Below are 11653 nucleotides of genomic sequence, written 5' to 3'. Positions count from 1 at the left end.
GCCTCTTGAAACCTCTGCCAAAACTGTAACAGACATGTCCCACTCAAGATAAAAGCAAAGATAAACAAATGAGACTTGATTAACTTGAAAAGCTTTTGCACAGTAAAAGAAACTATAAATACAACGAAAAGACAGCCTATGGAAAGGGAGAAGTATTTGCAAATGATATGACTGACAAGGGATTAATTTCCCAAATTATAAACAGTCCACACAACTCAATGTCAGAAAAAGAAATAACCCAATCAAAAATTGGGCAGGAGTCCTAAATAGGTATTTCTCCAAAGAACGCAGACAGATGGCCAACAGACACGTGCAAAGATGCCCCGTGTTGCTGATTATTAAGGAAATGCAAATCAAAACTACAATGAGCTATTATCTCACATCAGTCAAAATGGCCATCATCAAATAGCTGACAAATAATAAGTGCTGAAGAGAGTGTAGAGAAAGGGAATGCTCCTATACTGTTGGTGGGAACATAAGTTGGTACAACCACTATGGAGAACAGAATGGAGATTCCTTAAAAAATTAAAAATAGAATTACCATAAGATCCAGCAATCCTATTCCTAGGCATATACCCAGAAAAGGCAAAACCTCTAATTTGAAGAGATACATACACCCCTGTGTTCATGGTGGCACTATTTACAGTAGCCAAGATGTGAAAGTAACCTGAATGTCCATCAACAGATGAATGGATAAAGAAGATGGTATATATATATATATATATATATATATATATATATACAAATGGAATATTACTCAGTCTTAAAGAAGAATGAAATAATGTGAATTGCAGCAAAATGCATGCACGTACAGATTATCATATTAAGTGAAGTAAGTCTAACAGAGAAAGACAAATATCATATGATGTCTCATATGTGGAATCTAAAGAAAACTATATGCATGAACTTGTTTACAGAACAGAAATAGCCTCACAGACATAGAAAACAAACTTACAATTATCAAAGGGATGGGAGAGAGATAAATTAGGAGCTTGGAACTAACAAGTACACACTACTATATATAAAACAGGTAAACAATAAGGATTTACTGTATAACATAGGGAACTACACTCAGTATCTTGTAATAACCTATAATGGAAAAGAATATGTGTATGTGTGTGTATAGCTGAATCTCTTTGCTGTTCACCTAAAACTAATACAACGTTATAAATCAGCTATATTTCAGATAAGGAAAAAAAAGACATCCTTTCTTTCAACAAATGTTTTTTTTTTTGAATACTGACTAAATGTCAGTCATTTTCTATGCACTTGAGATCTATCGGTGAACAAAACAGAGATCCTTACTCTTGTGGAATATACATTTTCATGAAAGATATCCCCCAAACTCAAGCAGTTTTTATCTGTAAGATGTGATAATGCTTTGATAGAAAGGCATCTGTAAATAGGCAAAATTAAGGATGTTAATGATGCTGATTCATTTAAGGTAAAAAAATATTTTAAATACTACCGGAAATATTTAGAGTATCTTCACTAAAATTCAGATATAAAAGTCTTACATGATTTATTTCAGATTCAGTGTGTTTTATTTAATATAAAGTTTATGTTTGATGTGAAGTTTTACATCGAATCTTATCATAAAATATATATTCCAATTAGCCAGTTGTCTTCTTTCATTTTTATAGAATGATGAATATCATTTAATATCTTAACAGCTGATATTCATTTAATATGTTAACAGTAACTGATATTCATATTTTAATATCTTACTCATATTTTATGTTTTTAATCTCTTATTAAAGAAAAAATGCTATGTACCAGTCTTAATAGTTTTTAACTGCATACACCTTTTTCTATTATTCCCACATAGATATATTTTGATCATTATTATGATTAAATTACTAGAGTTATTTCTCATTTTTATAAACAGCTCTTATTTCTTAAAATGAAACACTGGATATCAAATAAGAAACGAATCACCAGTCCAGGTTCGATGCAGGATACAGGAAGCTTGGAGCTGGTGCACTGGGATGACCCAGAGGGATGGTATGGGGAGGGAGGAGGGAGGAGGGTTCAGGATGGGGAACACGTGTACACCCATGGCGGATGCATATTGATGTATGGCAAAACCAATACAATATTGTAAAGTAAAAAAAAAAAAAAAATGAAACACCGAAGTCTGATGCATATATTTATATTCTTCAAATAAAGAATCACATGATTAAGTCACATAAAACATTACCTTTATTATAAAATAAGTAGTAAGAAAGAGTATTGATTAACATTTTTATAATATATTATGAGTAGATACATTTGTTAGATGTGTATCATAATAATCTTGACTTTATGCCTTTTAGGAATATACCTTATAATATAGTCTCTGTAAATTTATTCTCCATAGCGTCATAATCTATATATTTCATATTAACATGTTTAATTTAAAATAAAGTTATTTCTTTTTCTTGTTAGAAAGTAAGTCTGACTAATCCGAATGCCTTGACATGCTTTACCAATTAGCTTTTTGACAGAGACTTTTTGTATACATGATAGGATATAAATTGTATATCTGTAGCTCCAAACATGTAACAAAATGTATTTAAAGACATGAAATAAAAACCTGTTTTAGAAGTTATTTTGGGGAAAAATGTAATAAAATGGACAATTATTCAGTTTTTCAATTATTTCTGAGTATATCATGTTAACAAGAGGCCTCTAGCCGAAAGTGTAATGGATATAATTAGTAATAATTTGCTAAGTCTTACTTATGAGAAACTGAATGACAACTATATTGCAAATCAAGTGTTTTTAATTCTTTGCACTCAACAAAATTTCTGAATGTTGTCAGTTGATAGATTAAAATAATTTTTGGTAGTGATCACTATGAGATATTTAATGTTTTAGTTTTTCTTTACTTAAGAAGACATTAAGTAGCAAATAAAAGCACTGTGACAAGGTGAGAGTGAGGTCTCAGGAGGAAAGAAAAGAGTTTATATATTGGATACTATAAGTAGAAAATCCTAAAGATGCTATCAGAAAACTGCTAGAACTCATCAATGAATTTGGTAAAGTTGCAGGATACAAAATTAATACTCAGAAATCTCTTGCATTCCTATACATCAGTAATGAAACATTAGAAAGAGAGATTAAGGAGACAATCCCATTTGCCATCACATCAAAAAGAATAAAATACCTAGGAATAAATCTACCTAGGGAGGAAAAAGACCTGTACTCAGAAAACTTAAAATACAGTTGAAAGAAATCAAAGATGACACAAACAGATGGAGAGATATATCATGTTTGTGGATTTAAAAAATCAATATTGTAAAAAGGACTTTAAACTCAGAGCAATCTACAGATTCAGTGCAATCCCTATTAAATTACCAAGAGCATTTTTCACAGAATTAGAACAAAAAATGTTTACATTTTGTCAGGAAACACAAAAAGTCATGAAAAGACAAAGCAATCTTGAGAAAGAAAATCGGATCTGGAAGAATCAGGTTCCCTGACTTCAGACTATGCTATAAAACTACAGTCATCAAGACACTATGGTACTGGCACAGAAACAGAAATATAAATCAGTGGAACAGGATAGAAGATCCAGAGGTAAATCCATGCAATCTATGACAAAGGAGGTGAGAATATACAATGACAAAAAGACAGTCTCTTTAATAAGTGATGCTGAGAAAACTCAACACCCGCATGTAAAGGGATGAAATTGGAAAACTCCCTAACACCATACACAAAAATAAATTCAAAATGGATTAAAGACCAAAATGGTTATAAGGCCAGACAATATGAAACTCTTAGGGGAAAACATAGTCAGAACACTCTTTGACATAAATCAAAGCAAGATCTTTTTCAACTTACCTCCTAGAGTAATGAAAAGAAAAACAATAATAAACAAATGGGACCTAGTTAAACTTTAAAAGCTTCTGCACAGCAAAGGAAATCATTAAAAAACAAACAAACAATGAAAAGACAACCATCAGAATGGGAGAAATGTTTACAAATGAAGCAACCAACAAGGGATTAATCTTCAAAGTACACAAATAGCTCATGCAGCTCAAAATCAAAAAAGCAAACAGCCCAGTTAAAAAATGGATGAAGTACCAAAATAGACATTTTGTAAAGAAGACATACAGATGGTCAACAAATCTCACCTCACACTGGTCAGAATAGCCATCTTCAAAAAAAAAAAAAATCTACAAATGATAAATGCTGGAGAGGATATGGAGAAAAAGGAAACCCTCCCATGCTGTTGGTGGGAATGTACACTTGTATAGCCACTATGGAGAACAGTATGGAGGTTCTTTAAAAAACTAAAAATGGAGCTACCATATGACTCAGAAATCCCACTCCTAGTCATATATCTCGAGAAAAACCATTAATATAAAAGGATGCATGCATCATAATATTTATTGCAGCACTATTTACAATAGCCAGAACATGGAAACAACCTAAATGTCTTTCAACAGAGGAATGGATAAAGAAGATATGGTACATATATAGAATGGAATATTACTCACCCATAAAAGGAATGAAATAGTGCCATTTGCAGAGATGTGGATGGACCTAAATACTGTCATACAGAGTGAAGTCAGGAACAGGAAAACAAATATCATATAATATCACTTATATGTGGAATCTAGAAAAATGTTACAGATGAACTTATTTGCAAAGCTAAAATAGAGTCACCATTGTAGAGAACAAATTTATGATTATCACAGTGGGAAGGGGGAGGTGAAATGAATTGGGAGATTGGGGTTGACTATTTTATACACTGGTGGTGGTGGTGGTATAGTCACTAAGTCATGTCAGACTCTTGCGAGCCCATGGACTGTAGCCTGCCAGGCTCCTCTGTCTGTGGGATTCTCCAGGCAAGAGTATTGGAGTGGGTTGCCATTTCCTTCTCCAGGGGACCTTCCCAATCTAGGAATCGAACCCAGTTCTCCTGCATTGCAGGCAGATTCTTTACCGACTGAGCTACAAGGGAAGCCCTACACAACTACTCTGTATAAGATAGATACCTAATGAGAATCTACTGTATAGCACCGGGAACTCTACTCAATATTCTGTAATGACCTGTATGGGAAAAGAGTCTAAAACAGAGTGGATATATGTATAACTGATTCACTTTGCTGTACAGCAGAAACTAATACAACACTGTAAAGCAACTATACTCCAATAAAAAAAAAAGAAAAATATGCAAGTGACACATTTAGATTTAGGCAATGTCCTGCCTCAGGTTAGATGAGTGAAAAGAATGATTCTTAGACATCCTTCTGGTTTTGTTGATGGTTATCAATGCCTCTATGTAGTATGCACATGGTGGTGGATTCCTCCTCCACTCGTCTTTTCTTCTATTAATGTGGTTGAGTGTCTACTTTGCTTGCACTCAAGGAAATTATAATCTAATGGGTGAGCAACCTTACAATTTCAGTGATGTGTTACAATATAGAAGGGGGTAGTGAATATAAGGGCACCATATGAGATGTCATCTAACACAGAGTGATTTCCAGAATGCTTCTTGGAATTATGACAAAATAGTTTAATTTTGAAGAAAGAAATTAGTTATGTGGATAAAGATGTTGCCATTTTCAAGAGCTCCTTGTGTAAAACATGGGATTCTGGGAGAACTTTGTGAGTTAGATAACTGGAAGATTGAACAGTAGCCACTTAGTTTCCTTGTTTCAATAAGTATATTTTTCTATGTATTGCTTTATGTATTGATTGTCCAGAAAATAAGAATTAGAGACCATTTTGTGATCACATAGTGGTTAAAATAAACTTAAGATGAGAAAAAACATCTCTTTGGCCTAAAATGATTTTCTTAGGTGATTCATATACTCAGAAGTAGTGAAAACCTATTTCCTGATATTATTTCTTCATCTCTCTTTATTAAATGATTTATTCTGTATTGATTCTACGTTTCTTAAGAAAAACCTACTTTGATCGCCGATCATGCTTATGAAGCAATGGGTTATCAAATATTGCCATTACCTCATAGTAATGGCTTGCCATTCCAACCCTGGACTTTACATTCCCTTAAATGACTCATTTATTTGTGGAAATTCCAGTGGGGTAGAATGCAATTTTTATTTTTACTTTCAATTCATGATTTTGTTACTTAGTCATACTTCCTCAACAGGTACATCTGATCACTTATTCTGTTGCAGGCGCTGTGCCAGACCCTGGGAATCAAAGCATGAGCAAGAAGTCTCTGTTCTGAAACAGCTGATAGTCTCATCTGTGTGTTTAGCTGTGGGGGTGGGTGGTGAGGCTGAAGCAGGAGTAGGACGAGTGGGCAGTGAGGAATGAGAAGTTAAAGGGGGCAGTTACAGTGCAGCTCTAATGTGGCTGATGAGGGACAATGCACCGGGTTCTTTGAGAGTTCAGGGTAAGAGTAAAGTAGCCCAGCTGAAGTAATTCACCTAAGTGAAACTAGGGAAGAAAGACAAGAGGAAAAGATATGATTACAAGAAACTTTAATACTTAGAATCCATGGAGATTCACTGATAAAGGAAACTCCAGAGGCCTGAGCAAGGGCTTCGATTTTTCCCATCTCATTCAGTTTTCCAGTCAATCACAGATGCTTGAGAGACTGAGAGACTCTAGCTAAACCAAGCAGTAAGAGCACTGCTGTCTGTGTTCTGCCCCGATTTGCAGAATCATGAGTAGATAGATAGTTGTTTTAGATCACTTTGTTTTCTGGTGGTTTGTTCCACAGTAATAGATAACACAAACATCTTGGTTAATTATCCATCCAAGCCTAAGTTCCTTCGGGAGCACAGTCTTCCATACCGTTCACCTGGAAACCCCCTTTCACAGGGTGTGTCATTTTACCATCACTCTGGGAGCTTATGGCTGGGGGACAAGAAGACTGTGTAGTTCTCTAGTGCTCCTTTTTACTTTCTTATCTTTCCCAGCTTCAGCAAACACTCCTTGGCCGGAAATTTTCTCTCTGGTGTAGGGGGAGATCTTCAGGGAGTATGAAAAGCTGCTCCAAGTTGCAGTTTTCTCCTTGGTTTTATTTAAATGCAGGTTGTTGCATTTCAACTAGAGAGGTCACAGACAAACAAGAATGTCCCCAAGTGATTTGAAGAATTGTGTTTGTTGCCAGCAAGGAGGCATGCTTTCTCAGTATCATAAAAGACAAGGCTTATATTTTCCCCCTGTATAGCAGTTAGTTTAGGAGTGTGAACAACCCTTAGAAACAACTCTAGTTCCATCAGGGGAATAACGGGTAATAGATGTCAAAGGAAAAACCAAGTGTAGTTGGAATGGAGCATAGAGCAGCTCTTTCAGGAATCAGTTTTGTATTAGAAGAGGAAAAACTTGGCTGTGTCTTACAATTCCCTACCTATGAAATGATTTAACTTTCTTAAAGGAACTGAAGTGTAATTAAGGGTGGATAGTGGGCCTATCATCTTCAGAAGATCATTTTTTAAAGTTTCCTGAATTGTGTACCCCAAAATACAAGTAGTCGTCAATCATATTTTGCAATAGCAAAGAGCAAGCTTTCCTGAGAGAGGCAGTCTTAATTCTGACAAGGTAGTTCTCCAGAGTCTTATTACACAACAAGAGATTACAGAATCAGCATTTATTCTGGAAATTTGCAATAGTTTGTGCTGAAGTGACCCTCCCTAAGCCTTGAGTATTTGGCAAAGAGAATGGGATATAAAAGGCAAAAAAGAGTTTAGCTATTTCTATCTTTATTAACTAAGTGTATCCTAAACAGAATCCAAACGATGACTCCATAGCAATGAACTAGTTTTTCTTTGCAAAGTTTTGATGAAATATTTGATCATATGATAACACTTACCATTACATCATTGAAACTTGAGATAAATATGAAAGAACAGTATAGTCTTTACCATTTTTAAACTCTGGTATAAGATGGCTTTGATATTGAGTTCAACTTATATGACTTATATAGTTAAATTTCTCTGTACCTTATTCTGGGTGGTTTCTGACTTAAAACTCTGCTGGCAAAATCCTCAAAAACATTGCCCCCTTGCCCTTTTGATACCCATCTTATTCAGCAGACCTTTAATCAATTCAAATGTTTGTATCACTTGGCTGCCAGAAGAAGGGATGCAATTGCACAAGATAGTGCTACTTAAAATTTGAGATAATTTTCATTTTTGTGCAACAAGTTATTTCACATCGTTTGTCAATTCTTGTGCTACCTCACCAAAGGAGCTATTCCAAATTATCTTTCTTCTCAAGTACTAGGACCCTGCTGCCTTCCTTTCTTTTAGCAAGTGACTATATCAGGCAAGATAACAGAGACCACAGTAGGTATTTTGACAGAGGAAGTTGAATGTAGGAGATGGTTACAGAGGAATTAAAAAGTTGGAAAAGCAGAAAGGAAATGTGGATATAATACTACAGAGCTAGTAACTGCAAGAAACAGCTGCCATCTCTTTGACTTGGGAAACGAAAGGAAAAATCAGGGCATTGAATTTAGAAGCTTATAGGAGGGACTCTGTAGAGTTTAGACCTCCAAGGAGGGAGTATGATCTAGATGCTGCCAGTACCCCTGAAGACATGCAACGAGGCTAAGTGCCAAAAGAAACTGGCGAAGAAATTTGGAAAATACAGTTGTAGAGTCTCAATGCTAGCACCATAGAACATAGGATAGAAGGTAGTATTTGAAGAGATAGTAGCCAAACAAGTAGTATAGTCCATCCTTTTCTTCATGTCTTTGCCTGGTTCTTAAAAAAGCAGACCTTGAGACAAAGGCTTATATGCTATTATCTGAGTAGCAGGGAGGCAGGAGTTAGGGAAAAGGGGAGCATTCTGTGATGCTACATTCAGAACCTCTCTTCAAGGCCAAAATACCTGTTCAGCAGCTGCTCTGAATTTCAGCTTTTGAAGGCTTAAAGTTGCATTGTGTTTGGGATTTATACTTGAGCTAAGGAAATTGGTTCCTCAAGGTTACTCTTTCCAATGGCATGGCCCACAGTGAGTGTCTGGGCATTTAATCCCCAAACTCTGGTCTCAATTTGAGACAACTCTGAAGAGCCATGCTGGCTTCAGAGCTTCTCATAGGATTGTTTGAAGTTAAAACTGCCTTGCAGGTCAGCTCTTCCCTCTAGACACCTTCCTGCCATTCCTGCCTTCTTCACTTCCTTACGGGTGTATCTCACAAGAGGGCACTCCCCTACTAACCTGCATGCAACTCTCCATCTCTGTTTCCAGGAAATAGCTGCAAGCCAATGGATCCAGGATGATCCTGGAAGCAGTCTTTAAAATGAAATTGTGAAGATGGATTACTCAATGATAGGTTGGCCCTGAGGCCTCCATCATTGGTGATAAATGGAATGTGGATAATTCCTGCTATGCAGATGATATGAAATCATTAGAACCCTCACCAATGATGAACAGACAAGTGGAATGGGTCATTCTGAATGATGTGATATGTTTGGCACTTGAAGGGTATGAAGGAAGTCGTTATTCTAATAACTATGAAATTAGTTGACTTTCCTGAACATCACTGACTCATGGGAGAGATGTGACAGACATAAAGTGATTATTTACCAATCAAGTCAAAATGTAAAAGCCGAATTGTCTTCATGTGAGCATTCAAGGCAACTTTTAGTCCCCTGCAGCCAGGGACAGTGTGGAGCACCAGGCTCAGACTTAATCATTAGAGAGATGGTAGAATTTTTATCTCCAGCAGATGTTCTACATCAAGCTCAGGGTGCAAATAGGGAAGGAATGGGATGCTTGGAATAGGGACATCTGGGTAGATTTACTTCAGAACCTTGAGCTCCCAGAGTCTCCTGAAACCTCAGATCTTTTAAAAGTGGTTCACCCCCGCTATAATGGGACCACTGGATTTGGGATGGTGACCTCTGGATAGGTTCACTTCAGAACCTTGAGCTTCAAAAGTGGTTCATTCTCCCCGATTAGAAAATAGTGACTCCCTATTGCTTTAAGATAATGCAAAGGCTTCACATGAGCTAAATGCTTGTAAGAGTTTGTTCTCCTCAGGGTCTGGGTCAAATTCCCTTTCATTCAATCAAAGTCAAATCCCAGCAGAGACAGACTGGAATCTGCTGGTCTGCTAAAGGAAGAAGAGGGATATTCTGCTGAAGAAACTGATGATATGTGCCAACAGGTTTGGAAAAGTATACATTGGAATGAAACTTGATGCTGGATGAAGGAAAATAGAAATATCATTGGATAAAGGAGCATTTTCTCCTGATACAGCATTTAACATCCTGGCAAGAATTCTGGTAGACAGTGTTTTGTGTCCATACCTTCTTTATTCACTTAGTTTTTCTCTAAACTGTCTTGTCCCAAAACCAATCTTGTTCCCTACAGATCCATGATTATAATGATAGACAAAAGTTATAAACAGGCAACTCTTGAAAGAAGAAATACGTTTGGCTAATGAACATTAGCAGTCCATGTAGTAACTCAAAAATATAACTTAAAACAAGTTTTTTTCACCTCTCAAATGGGAAAAAAATTAAAAGACTGAATGCTTTCATTATGGCTAATGATGCTTTAAATTGGTACAATACTTTTTGAGGACTATATTGGCATAAAGTATCAAAATTTTAAATATACAGATTATTACTTTTGATCATGATGGAATAGTAGTGACTGCATTTCTTTCTTTTTTTCACTATCTGGATATTTTTATATTTTCCTTTTTGTTGTTGTTGTTGTTTTGTTTTTGACTATGCTGCACAGCATGTGGGATCTTCCCTGACCGGGGATCAAACCCTGGACCCTTGCAGTGGAAGCTCAGAGTCTTAACCACCGAACCACCAGGGAAATTCCTATTTTCCTTTTGGACTCACAAGAGCCTTGTATATGACAGATCGCATTCTTTGGTTCGTCATGTATGTTACAAATATTTTCTGTAATTTCTAGTTTGTTTTTTTAATCTTATCTCTTACTACTGGAACTAGCATGAAGCAGATGAGATGCCCAGGGCGAAATGTTTAAGAAAGCTGTCACTCTTGGGCTGTAATACCCTGCATTTGCACAACCTTGAGAGTGAATGTCTCCTTCAGAGTAAGATGCCAAAGGCTGCACTCTGGTTCTATGACAGTTATTTATGACAGTTATTTTCTGCTGTAACCTGATTAGAAAATTGAGAAAATATGTGAAATATCTGTTATTTCAGTTATTTATGACAATTATTTTCTGCTGTAAATTATTAGAATATTGAGAAAATATGTGAAATACCTGTTATTAGTACAAAGCTTGATCTCTAAGATAAGGGAAACAAAAGAAGTGAGCCCTACGATATCTGTAGTTTCTGCCTGATGGCACTTTCTGGTTCATGGTGCAAGGACACCCCAAGAATGTATGTCACTTTCACTGAGTTGGGGAACCAGAGATAAGAGTTCATGGTAGTTGAAGCAACAGGAAGTATGATGCCTCCAGCTTTCTCAAGATTGCTTTAGTTGTTTACGGTCTTCTGTGGTTCCATACAAATTTTAGGTTTCTTTTTTCCATTTCTGTGCAAAATGCCCTTGGAATTTTGATAGGGATTGCATTAAACCTGTAGATCGATTTGGGTAGTATAGGCATTTAAAAAATGTTTATTTGGTTTTGGCTGTGCTGGGTCTTCGTTATTGCACATGCCTTTTCTCTAGTTGCAGTGAGTAGAGGCTGCTCTCTAACTGCGGCGCACACGCTTCTCATCGCAGTGGCTTCTGCTGTTGCAGAG

This window comes from Bos mutus, chromosome 20 (assembly GCF_027580195.1).
Source record: "Bos mutus isolate GX-2022 chromosome 20, NWIPB_WYAK_1.1, whole genome shotgun sequence".
NCBI classification, from domain to species: Eukaryota; Metazoa; Chordata; class Mammalia; order Artiodactyla; family Bovidae; genus Bos; species Bos mutus.
Note: the sequence above shows the minus strand (reverse complement) of the source record.